The 13,762-nt window shown below is 40.0% G+C and overlaps 1 pseudogene; it reads left to right on the top strand.

Moving 5' to 3' along the window:
* The first annotated feature begins 7,737 nt into the window (after positions 1-7,737).
* LOC132770206 (POU domain, class 5, transcription factor 3-like) lies at positions 7,738-12,322 on the top strand (annotated as a pseudogene).
* The last annotated feature ends 1,440 nt before the right edge of the window (positions 12,323-13,762 follow it).

Below are 13,762 nucleotides of genomic sequence, written 5' to 3'. Positions count from 1 at the left end.
TTTATTTATTTGTCTATTTGTCTATTTATTTATTTACAGTATTTATATACCATGTTTCTCACCCCTGGGGATACAGTTTACAAAAAATAATGGAAAGATTCAATGCATTACATACATAAAGCAAATCATAAATCAAGCAGCATATGACTAAGCATAAAACACAATAGGACAAATTCATCATAAAATAAAAGGACATTTAAACATGAAGTATAAAAATTAAAAACACCTAATAAAAACAGTAAAACCACATGATCCAAACCTGTAGACCGGGCCAATCCAGAGGCCGATTATGCACATTCCATATTTACTTCTTGTACTGCATTATTTTACTAGCCAAAAGCTTGGTTCCATAACCATGTCTTTGTTCTCTTTCTAAAGGCCAGGAAGGAAGGTTGCTGATAATAATAATAATAATAATAATAATAATAATAATAATCCTTCACCTGAAATGCCCTACATGTTACATATTTTGATTCTGGAGTATTTCCATGTACATAATGAGAAGAGGAAATTAAAAATGGGCAAGATAACCATGTTTAAACCTTTAAAAAGATATATTGGGGAGAGAGCAAGCTTGTTTTCTGCTGCTCTAAAGACTAAAACACTGAGTAGAGGATTCAAACTGCAGAGAAAGAACTTCCACCTAAATATTAGGAAGAATTTATAATACTAATACTAACAACAACACTGGGTGCAATGCCAAAAGATCTCAGCTGGCATTTGGAAACAATAAACATTGACAAAATCACAATCTGTCAACTGCAAAAGGCCACCTTACTTGGATCTGCGTGCATCATTCGAAAATACATCACACAGTCCTAGACGCTTGGGAAGTATTCGCCTTGTGATTTTGTGATAGGAAATCCAGCATATATCTGTCGTTTGCTGTGACACACTGTGTTTTTGTGTCAGTAAAATAATAATAATAATAATAATAATAATAATAATAATAATAATAATTCATCAACAGCAATGTTTTCCAACCTTGGGTCTCCCCACATTGCGGAATACTTAGAATCCCCAACCATTGGCCATGCACATTGGGGTCTGGGGGACTGAAATGGCTGAGGGCTTCATGTAAATGGGGTAGTTCAGTTCTAGGTTTGCAGATGCTATCCATGGTACTGATCTTTTTGCCCACACCCCCTGTGATCAGCAACTCTGGCCAAGAAACCTCTGCTTTGTTTCAAGCTTAAGGCACCAGTGTCAACCTTAAGCTTGAAACAAACCAGTCAACTTGTCCCACGTTTATTGTGTCTCTGGGGACATTATACAACAACCACGTTCTATCACAAAAATGGAACTCTTTCTATCAGATTGCGTGCATTGCCTGCTCATGTTGGGACCTTGAGCTTTCCTCTTAAGGATGCAGAACACATATTTCAGCCTATTATTTGCCTTGGGAAAGTGCACATTTCAGCACCATTAGCATTACTAACATCACGCAAATAGATGAGTGCAGAATAAAATTGCCATTAGGTTCTGTTTTCCAGACTCCAAAAGGATTTGCTTTTAGAATTTTAGTTTAACATTGTTTTAGAATCTTGCTTATTTTGACTACATGTATTGGTCAGTTTGCTTTATACTGTATTGTATTTCTGAACTTTATCTCAATTGTATTTCAGAGTTCCATATTTTATTATTCCTTCCTTCCCCCTGTGTATATGTGTATACATATATATTTAGATTTTGCCCACTGTTTTGGTTGTTTTAATTGTAAAGTGCCATGGAGAAAAGAAGGCCAAGAGGAGACATGATAGCCATGTTTAAATAATTGAAAGGATGTCACATTGAGAGGGATCAAGCTTGTTTTCTGCTGTTCTGGAAACTAGGAGTCTACTCTTGAGATTTTTAAAGAAGAGGCTAGATGGCCATGTGTTGGGGGTGCTTTGATTGCGTATTCCTTATACACAGCAGGGAGTTAGATTGGACTACTCTTGTAGTCTCTCCCAGCTTTATGTACATTGACAATAGTATATAACTAACTAACTAAATAATAATAATAATAATAATAATAATAATAATATAGATTAATTATTCCTTGCCTGAAATGGCTGGGAGTAGAAATGTTTAAGATTTTGCATCTTATATAGAAGATAAAATAAAATGGAATTAATTTATCTTTCATTACCTGGGGGTAACTTTATTCAATTATATATATAGAGAGAGAGAGATTGAGAGAGAGAGCATAAAAACATATTTTTGGGGATGCTGAACCATTAAAAAGCAAAGGTGGGCAATTTTAGAGGATTTCAGTATTACAGATCAGGGATGCTCAAGCTGTACTTAGAAGAAGAAATCACCCTGGCATGTTTATCCCAACTAATGGGCAGAACATAGCATAGTGTGGTCAGGGCAAAATAATGTACCCTTTCTCTTATCTCCCACATTCTGGGGTGGTAGGGACCTCTGACAGCTCCTAGGCTAAAAATGATGGGAACTGCATTTCAATCATGTACTTTCTAAGATTAGGCAAACAGATTTGGGGTCCCTCAACACTGTGGAATGAATACAGTTTGACACTAGGGGAGCTGCCATGGCTCAATGCTGTGGAATCCTAGAAGCTGCAGTTTTATGAAATCTACTGCTTTTCTGCCAAGGAATGTACTCCAAACTACAACTCCCAGGATTCCATAGCATTGAGCCATGGCAGCTCATGTGGTGTCAATCTGCCTTAATTCTACAGTATAGATGCACCCAGGGGCAGACTAGACCACAGGCTGAGCCTTTGGGTGGGAGCCAAAGCCTAAGCCAGAGTCTTCTCAAGAACCTTCAAGTCCAGCAGTTGTTAGAGTTGCAGGAGAAAAGGCAACATGATGTATGGAGTAGAAGAGGAATAACAGAAAGGGAGGGGGAAGAGACTTGGATAAAGTAGGAGAGGATGAGGAAGAAGGGAGGAAGGAGAAGAGGCGGAACAAGAGGAGAAAGAGGAGAATTAGGGAAAGAGGAAGAGGAGGGGAAAGGAGGAGGAAAAGAAGAAGGAAGAAGAAGTTGAGGAGGAAAAGGAGGAATAAATCTTGAATTTTGTGTTTAAGCTTGGGTTTCATTGGGATAGGCACTGCTCTCTCCTTTTTCCTCCTCTTTCTTGTTTAATGCTGCTGCTGCTGCTCCACCTTTCTCCTCCTCCTCAACTGCTGCTGTTACACCTCTTCCTCCTCCTTCTTCTTCCTCCTCCTCCTCTCCTCCTCCTCCTCTTCATCTTTCAATGATTTCATGCATCTGATGACATGTTGACTATCATCCTGCTACTATTTATTACACACTGAGCATCTCTTATCCAGAATTCTGTACAAATCCAGCATTGTTTTCAGATGTTTGAATACACAGAACCTTGTTTCATACTATGTGCATCTTGTAAAAGCTTATATAAATATATTATCAAGCTGTGTGCATAAGGTGTATATGAAATACGTATCAATTAACTTTGTGTTTAGACTTGTATCCCATCTCCAAGATATCTCATTATGTATATGCAAGCATTCTATAACCCAAATACTACTACTACTAATACTACTACTAATACTAATAATAATAATAATAGAGCAATTCTGGTCCCAACATTCTGGATAAGGCATGCTCGATCTGTATTAGTATTAGTATTTATTTATATCTTGAATTCCTTCCTAGCTGCTCACAGTGTAAAAGAACAATGCAAATAACAACATTATTGTTGTTTGTGCCTTCCAGTAATTTTTGACCCATGGCAATGCTAAGGCAACCCTATCATGGCTTTTACTTGGCAGAATTTGTTCAGAGGGGCTTTGCCATTGCTTTCCTTTGAGAATGTGACTTGCCTAAGATTGCCTAGTGAGCTTCCATGGCCAAGTAGTTAACTGAGTCGTGATCACCCAGAATCCCAGTCCAAAACTCAAACCACTACACCAAGCTGGCTCTCATTAAAAACATACAAAACAGAAACAAAGTAATTACAGGATTATAAATCAGCTATGAATTAAAAATGCAATTTTAAAAGGGAACGAGCTCTTTAAAACAGGTCAGTTAAAACAATAGAGCATTCCTTAGCCTGTTGTTATCTATAAGCAGTTCTTTATGGTTCGGGGAAAAGATAATATATATTTATTTTATTTTAAAGCTTTCTGTTTTTCATATAAATTTCACATTAACCTGAGAGGAGCTGTAGAGAGGGAGATTTGACTGAAATTAAAAGCAGAAAATATTGACAAGTGAACAATGTATAAATCACGATACCTATTTGCAAAATTTTCTTTGAGTTGCCACAAGATATTTTTGTTACTTTGTTAATGTATTTTATTTGTTGGTTTGCTTCAAATCCTGACCCTGTGCCCTGATCCTCACTTAGAGAAAGCAGCTGCTGTGATACATGGGGGTTTGTTCATCTGTCACTCAGGAAGCAGTTGGCTGATGTTACCACCCCTTTCCGTGAACAATCTCCAGTGCAAGAGTCATAAGCAGGACCCCTGCCGCAATTCCCCTACATGCCGGGGGTTACTTGAATGAGAGGGACTGTGTCCTGATTGAAAAGGAAACAGGCCTTGTCACAGTGGTTGCTGCTCAGAACTGAGGGATTGAAGGATTTTCATGGCTGAAAGGTTGGTGGTTCGAATTTGGGGAGCGAGGTGAGCTCCTGCTGTTAGGCCCAGCTTCTGCCAACCTAGCAGTTTGAAAGCATGCAAATGTGAGTAGATCAATACGTATCACTTCTGTAGGAAGGTAACAGTGCTCCATGCAGTTATGCCGGCCACATGACCTTGGAGGTGTCTACGGACAACACTGGCTCTTCGGCCTAGCAATGGAGATGGGCACCAACCCCCCAGAGTCAGACATGATTAGACTTAATGTCAGGGGAAGCCTTTACCTTTACTTACATGGCCCTTATATGGTTCCCTAAACTAGAGGCTATGGAGGGAAACATAAATACATAACATTCATAACTACCATATTGAATTTCTAGTGAGATTCCATTGCACACAACTGTAGAAGTGGAACCTTGGTATCTGCTGGAATTTGGTTCCAGGAACTCCTTTAGATACCAAAATCTGTAGATACTCAAGGCCATTCTATACAATGGCACAATAAGATGTTGTTCCTTATATAAAATGCCAAAATCAAGGTGTGCTTTTTGGACTTTGTTGTTGGGGGGATATTTTCAAGCTACAGGTGATTGAATCTGTGGGTGCAGAACCCACAAATATGGAGGGCCGACTATATTAAACTTTTGCTGTTTTTAGTTCCTTAAATACTTGAGGGTCCCTTTTTCTCCTACAGGGTGTTAACAGTCTACTGCATCCTGGCTAAGAGAGCCTGTTTCATCCCAGAAATAGCCTGATATTTAACTGAAGTCATTGGGTGCCCCTTCTCCTGCCATCATGGTTCCCAGTAATTAGGGACTCTGATTTATCTGCTGTACTACAGATCACCTTTTAACATAAGACCCAAGATCTTCTCATTTAAAGCTGTGGAATAATAGAGTATGAAATCTGATTGATTTCACTCTGTACAAGGTGACACTGCATTGAACTATGTTGGAAAAAGAGACAGGGAAGTTTGGGAGAAGGGTAATTGCAATGTACTGCTTTTAAAAATTATATACAAATGGAAAGAAATCAAGGTTGGCCTTACCATTGGGCATACTGTTGCTGATACTCAAGAAGTGTGCCTTGGCAACTGATTTTGGGTAACATGAAAGGGCAGCAAATTGTTATCTAATTTATTATGATATTATTTTTATTCCTAGGCAGATTCTGTCTTAGATGCCAAAAAGAATTAATTTTAGATGCCAAAAAGAATGAATAAAAGCAAGGATGCCATCTGCCATATTGCCTCATAATTAAATCTGGATGGATTGCAGTGAAGAGTGACTTCCAGTGGAAAGAAAAAAAAAACCACATTTTCTTATAGAATATCGGTAGCTTTCTATGGTTTGGGGATATATTTTTTCTGTTTCCCAGGAAGTATTCTTCTAGGTATCGTTCTGTTTTAGGATTCCTCAAAGGTCTGAATGATTTATGCTGATTGCGTGGAATGAATCAATTGCAGTTTCAGGCACTGACTGTGAAAAGCATTTCCAACCTGTGGCTAAAATGTGGAGTGCAAATATACAAGTAGAAAGGAAGTAAAATGAAAAAGAAAATGATGCAAAATGAAATGTGAAATGTATCCATTGAATGACAACAGTTTTATTTGCAGATGTTTTGGTTATATATTGGATAGACAAATTTAAGTATATCACTAATCTCTTAATGACATTAAGAGATCAGTTTTTGGTCAACTTTAGATTTGATTTAGGGTGTTGATTCAGAAAATTGCATTGGATAGACTATATCAGCTCTAGTTTCTGATACAGAACATGGTTAGCGACAGTGAAGAAGTGGCAGGCAGTGCAAAAGGAGCAGAAATAAAATAAAATAAAATAAAATAAAAGAGGAAGGAGGCTCACAGATCAGATTTTCGTCCCTGTGGACCACTGGTGGTCTGTGGCCCACATGTTAAAAACCACTGTCCTAGGTAGTGCCATTTTGCCAGGTTGCCTTTTGATCTGCCCACTCCACTTCTGAGTCTGTTCAGGGCTGTCTTAGTATGACATAAAAGAGGTGAATGTAGATGCCTTAATTGAAAGATCAAGCAAACAGAATGTAGAAAGGTTACCTTTTCGTGCTGATTTTCTTCATATAGCCAAATTAAACACATGCTTGATATCATTATGTATTTTAAACTCATGCCTTATGTTTACTGTGTTTTAATCTTTTAGTCTGTGTATTTTAATATTGGTATTTCATAGAAATAACACTTTAATATGTGTATTTAATATAATGTTTTATGGTGGTGTATTTTTTAGCTATGTTGTGCCTTGCCTTGAGCCACAAGGAGAGACAGGTATGAATTCCTGAAAAAAAATCTTCTCTTGAGGTAGTAGTAGTAATAATAATAATTATTATTATAATTATAATTGGTTTTGCCATTTTAAAATCAGACATTCTTTTACTATGCTATTGTATAGAATGGGACTTGAGCATTCATGTACTAGGATCCTGGCACCACATCCCAATGGATACAGAGAGCACAATGTAGTTCCAAAAATTAAAATTTGAGACACACTTTGCTCCAAAATTTGCGGGGGGTGGGGGTGGATATTCTTCTCTCTCCATTTCATCTACTGGAAGAATAAGCAAGTGACTATTTTATACTGAAAGGCTTGACAAGCACTCCATGTTTCTTATTTCTTTTTGGAAATTGACTAAAAAGCCATATTATCCAGAATATCAAGACAGATAATCCACAATATCAGCTTTGAACTGGGGACCCTTCCACACAGCTGAATAAAATCACACATTATTTGTTTTGAACTGGAATATATGTCAGTGTGGACTCAGTTAACGCAGTTGAAAGTAGATATTGTGGGATTTTCTGCCATGATATGGCTGTGTGGAAGGGCCCTGGGTTTTCTGAGTCCACACTGCCATATAACCCAGCTCAATGTGGATTTTATACAGCTGTGTGGAAGGGGCCTATGTCTATTTCTGTGCAGGATGCATTGGGAAATCTTCAGAGTTTCTCCTCAGATGATGTCATTAAAGTCACAATAATGTGCTTGCTAATTTCAGCTAATCTCATGACATATTGGACTATACAGAGGCATCACGGTTTAATAAATGAATACACAGACCTTGTAAGAAATTAAGCCAGAAATGCCCCCCCTCCCCCGGGTTTGTTGGAGCATGCAAGGAATTAGTCAGTGTGTGTCAACTGTAAAATAAGATGTATGAAGCTGATTGGTCCGACAATGCCCGGTGAGATGGCTGAGCATGGGACTTTTGGATAGTGTTACATTTTTGTTCAGGCTTGAGCTATGCACATACTGAGAGAAAAGAGAGGAGAGGGATTGAGAGAGAGAGAAAGAGAGAGAGAGAGAGAGTTTGGAGTGTACTCTCGCTTCATGAGATGCTGATGGAATTTATCCTCATGGACAAAAGAAAGACCATTTTAAGTCTCTCATAAAAGGACATTATGTGAGTTGATGCAACTGATCACATTGTATATGTGTTGTTCTGAACTACAAAGAGTAAACTATATGTTCTTTACTGTTCACCTGTGTGGCATATTTTCTTTCTCTGGCAAGGCAGCATGTGGGCTGATCAAACGTGAACTACAGGTTATTTATTTTACATTATGTCACAGCGGGGAGAGGCAAGAATTCTTCAATTAACACCACTTGGCCATCTTACTTACTTACTTAACTTACTTATTTGGTATGGTATGGCTCTTCAAATATAGCCATTGTTTTCTAAATACTGATTTAGAATTAATATTTATCTTCTTTTAGTTCTACACCATTGTAATTGTAGCTTCTCTGCATTACAACAGGCATATCAAATATGTTTGTGTAGCTACATGAAACCATCAATTTCCAATTTAAATATTTGTGTACATGCACACACATCAGTTTACCTCATATATTCTTGTAGTCAGTGCCATTTCTCTCAACTTTAATTCATCAGAAAATAAAGTAATGAAATAAAACTAAGCAATAAAAACAAGGTACTTCCATGAATTTTTTTTTATGTATACAAGGTGCCTTGATAGTATATAAACATAAAAGCACTCCTTTGATAAATGGAAAAGTTGTTTGAAGATAAGTGGAATTTCATTCCTTCACATTGTAGTCAAAACCATGAACATTCAGAGAAACAAAAGAAACCTTTGTATTGGTTCTCTGGGGGAAAGGATTAATCCACAAGTTATATCAAAGCTAAATAAGATTTTGAATAGTGTGGTGAAAGGAAGTTCTTGTGAGCATCCTGGAGAGAATAAAAGACAAACAGGTTTAGAATGTAAGATGGTGGATTCTAATTGGAAACCAGGGGTGCATCTACACTGCAGAATTAATGCAGTTTGACACCATTGCATAGGCTTAATAATAATAATAATGGATTATGCCATTATTATTATGAGTTAAACTCTTGTGGTGGATGAACTGCTGACCTGAAGGTTGGCAGTTCAGATCCATGAGACGGGGTGAGCTCCCCTCTGTCAGCTCCGGCTTCCGATGTGGGAACATGAGAGAAGCCTCCCACAGGATGGTAACACATCTGGGCATTCCCTGGGCAACATCTCTACAGACAGCCAATTTTCTCACACCAGAAGTGACTTGCAGTTTCTCAAGTCGCTTCTGACATGATAAAAAAAGTAGGCTCAATGCTATGTAATCTGGGGGATTGTAGTTTGGTGAGACACCAGCTGTCTTTGGCAGAAAAGACTAAAGACCTTGTAAACCAAGAAATACTAAGATTGCATAGCATTCAACCATGGCAGTTAAAATGGTGTTAACTGCATTAATTTTACAGTACAGCTGCACTTGAAGTCACAATTAATCTTTTGTTCCCCTAGATCAGGGGTTCTCCAACTATGGCCCCTGGTCTAAACTTTAGACTTAGGGTCAGCCTAAGTCTGAAACAACTTCAAGTCACACAACAACAACAACAACAACAACAACAACAACAACAACAACAACAATCTGACTTAACTTGACTATCTGATCAGCCAAAACCAGGCCCACCATTCCCACTGAAATACTGGTAAGTTTATGTTGGTTAAAATTGTTCATCATTTTAAATACTGTATTGTTCTTTCATTATTTGCAGTACAAATAATACATCTGCTGTATGCATAGGAATTTGTCCATGTATTTCTCAAAATATAGTCCGGCCCCCCAACAGTCTGAGAGAGTTAAAAAGTTAAAAAGTTTGAGGACCCCTGCCCTAGATTTTCAGCTGCTTAAAAAATGTCCCAGTTTCTTTCTCCTCTCCCACTTTCTTACATTGTCCTCAGCTTACTTTGGCTGCTATACATTTAAATTAAAAGTGCATAAATCGTTCACACCCAATTTACTAAGCCAGGACAAAGGGTGAGAAATGTTGTCCCTCCCAATAAGTTCAAGCACACTCTCCAAACTTCTGTGTTCATTCTCATTAATAATTTGGCCACATAGGGTTGATAACAAGATAATGTGAGAAAATGGAAAGCTATGTAGACCACTTTGAACACAATGAGAGGGAAAGCAGGATATAAACACAAATAATTTCAGAAAAGACAAACTGTTATGATTTCTGGAGGATTTTTAAAACTGACTTAAAACCCTCAGGCTTAGAAAATAAGTTGAGAGGAGAGGAATGTTGCATGTTGCAGCAGGACTGGGATCAAGGGAAAAGAGCATCATTTAGGCTGTGCAAATTCAGTGTTTGCTAAGTATACTTAACTAAATACTAGCTCTCCTTGCCCAACCCCCTGAAACCTGACGGAAATGTTATTCAATTGTGCCCCATTCACCAGCAGATTGGTTCTTCCTTCCATGCAGCAGAAGTCAGGTATGTTTGGGGGTAGTTACAATCATGGCAATGGTGTCACAGCTCCCCAAACCCCACATCAGCTGCTTGAGGTGAAGGAGATCCAGTCTGCCATCGATTGCCGCATGAGTGAATGATGATTCTGTTACTGAAGTAGCCAATGCAGGATTCCCAGCCAACTATCCAATCTCTTTTGGACTTTTAAAGCAATTCTTTTCAAACATTTAATGGGTGATATATGGCTTCATGGTATGATTGCTGTTTCTGCCCTGGATCCATCATTACACCAGTAGTGATAAAATGACAGACTCCTATAAGCAACTGAAGTTTACCTGAGCATTTCTGCTATGTTCCATCCATTACACATGCTTCTGTTAAAGCTGGAAGTCAGAATAATGTGTGCAGGAGCTGTAATTAAGCCACATTTGTAATGCATTTGGCTACACAAATATTGGGGGAAAATATTGATTGCATTACAAATCCTATTATCCTATTTGCATAAAATAAGAATTAAAGACTCATCTGTATGCTGACCTGTTTTACTGAGTCTGGCCAATTCCATTATGACAATAGCTAACATTTTCCCAGGGCTTGTATTATTTGCTGATCTCCACCATTTATGGTATGTTGGAAATGCAGTAACTGCAATACTATGTGCCCAAGGCCAAGAACAGTCTCTTAAACAATAAATAAGCTGGGCCTTCCTTTCTTCCCTTCTGAGTCTGGGATGCTCTGCTTCACATCTTGAAGCCTCCTGCCAAGAGCAAAGAAAAGTCCTTCTTCTTGAACACCTGGGTTTGACCCTGCTATTGACCAGAGCTGAAATACTTAAGGTGAGCTTCAAAGTATTGAGTTTTGGAGGGCTGCTGGAGAGAAGAAGGCTGAAGTTGGAGAACTTGGAAGTGAGGAAGAGGCCAGGAGAATCTTGGCCTTGCTTTCTGTCTGTCTTGTTTGGAGAAGTCTTTTCCCATTCAAGACTCTCCTGAAGTCCAAACCATGTGTTAGGCTCTCTTCTCAAGTCCAGGAGAAGTTTTGGACTTTCCTCTTCAAGTCCCCAAGGCATTTCGGACTCTCTTGAGCTTCCAACTAAATATATCCATCCTTCGAGGGTTCCCTTCGGCCATTGCGGCCAACTGGGCTACTCTTTCCTGGTCCACAGCCGCCTCAGCTGCCTCCTGACAGGGCCTCATTCGGAACGGGGCCTCCCTTTGTGCCTGAGGCTTAAAATGAGTTCAAGCTGGACTACAGGCCCCTGGGTGGGCTCTTGGAGGTCGCAGAGGCAAGGCATCCCGGACCTTCTTCCCCTTCTCAGCCAGAGGGGAGGCCTGGACATACCCCGCAGGGGTGACCCTGAGTCCCTATAGAGGACCCTCGCCTCCACCCAGGGAAGCCAAGGGCCCTAAGGTCAGGCTCGAGGCACAGTAAGGGCAGCCCAATGACGGGGCCTGCTACTACTACATGGTGGGCCCCAACGATGCTGGAGCAGCAGCAACTGCCTCCTCCTCCTCTCCAGGCTACGGGCCCCAGCCCTCCTGCAGTCCTGGCAGCCTCGCGGGAAGCAGTACCAGCAGCGCCGGCACCAGTGGCATCAGCAGCCTCCCAAGCAGCCCCCACAGCCACAGGAGCCCCAGCCCCAGTGAAGAGCGTGTCCCCCCGGAACAGGTCCAGGAATGCGGCAGAGGAGAAGGAGAGGAGGAGAATGCCAAGAGAAAGCGACCTCAGCACAAATTGAACAATTTGCTAAGGAGCTGAAGCACAAAAGGATTGCAATGGGCTTCACCCAGGCAGACTTGGGACTTGTCCTGGGATTGTTGTATGCGAAGATGTTCAGCCAGACCACCATCTGCCCCTTTGAAGCTTTGCAGCTCAGCTTCAAGAACATAAGCAAGCTGAAACCACTCCTCCAACGTTGGCTGAAAGAAGCGGACAGGAATGAGAACTTGCAGGAGCTCTTGGAAACACACTTGAGCACTTTGGCGTATGGAGAGGAGGAGGATTAGGACATCTCATTTCCACAGGAATGCTGGCTAACCTATCTGTAGTCCACTGCTGCTGTGGTACATAAGAAGAACAACTTTGATAGTCATTTTAATGTATTTTAATTGCCTTTTCTAAGCTTTATGTTTAAATGGTTAATTGATGTTATTGGTATAATTAGTTTATTCGATCATTTGTATTTGGTCCTCATTTTGGTGTTAATTTCTCTTTTGTCATAAGTTTATGGTTATTGTTTTTGTATTATTCTGTTTGTTTTAAAATATTTGTATTTGAGTTTGGGCATTGAATGTTTGCCTTCTTTGTGTGTAAACTGTCCCGAGTCCCCTTGGGGAAAGAAGGCGGTTTATAAAGTTGTTGTTGTTGTTGTTGTTGTTGTTACAAACATAGACCTCACATAAAGATTACCATGTATGCATTAGATATAGGAAAACAGTTTTGCTCATGCTTACTTTGCTTGTCATAGACCTGTTTAATCCATGTTTGGAAGTTTGGCCCAAAGTCCATCTTCTTCATGACATGCCACATAAACGACCACGACATGTGGTCCGATACTTTTTTGTTATCTAAAAATATCAAAGCAGCCTGCTTTTCATCATGAGCCATGTACTAGTCTAGAATGATTAAAGCACATCTGATATTGTCAGTTAGGTGTCTCTTTGGTAGGAATCCTGTCTGATCCTCGTGTTTTAAGGTCTGTAGAACCTTTTTTCAGTCTGGCTTTTTTTCATGTCAGGAGTGACTTGAGAAACTGCAAGTTGCTTCTGGTGTGAGAGGATTGGCCGTTTGCAAGGATGTTGCTCCGGGGATTCCTGGATGTTTTTGATGCTTTATCATCCTTGTGGGAGGCTTCTCACATGTCCCTGCATGGGGAGCTGGAGCTGACGGAAGGAGCTCATCAATACTTTTCCCGGATTTGAACCTCCTACCTGTCAGTTTTCAGTCCTGCTGGCACAAGAGTTTAACCCATTGCACCACCGGGTGCTCTTTGCTAGGATCACAGCTAAACTCATTTTTCAACAAATAGGTCTATAATAATAATTCTTTGGCTACTCCGGGTCTTTTCCTTCTTTAGGAATTAAGGTGATATTCGCTTGTCTCTACAAGTCTGGGATTGTGTTCTTTAATGTATTATCAATCAATCAATCAAACATTATTTATATCCTGCACAGGCCCGTAGCCAGGATTTTGATTCGGGGAGAGGGGGCTGAGTTAGATTCGGGGGGCGGGGGGGGGGGGGGCTCAGGATCTACCCTAGCAAACCTTTTGTATCATTATCCCAATACCCCCATGCATATGGGATATATTGAGCATGGTGATCAGATGATGATATGGATAAACATAACTGTTTAAATAATGTACCAGTAAGGCCTTCTCGCGGACCACCCTGAGAATTTCGGGGGGGGGGGGCTGAAGCCCCTCAAGCCCCACCCTTGACTACGGGC

This window comes from Anolis sagrei, chromosome 3, assembly GCF_037176765.1.
Source record: "Anolis sagrei isolate rAnoSag1 chromosome 3, rAnoSag1.mat, whole genome shotgun sequence".
Taxonomy (NCBI): Eukaryota; Metazoa; Chordata; class Lepidosauria; order Squamata; family Dactyloidae; genus Anolis; species Anolis sagrei.
Note: the sequence above shows the minus strand (reverse complement) of the source record. Positions and strands in the feature narration are given on the sequence as shown.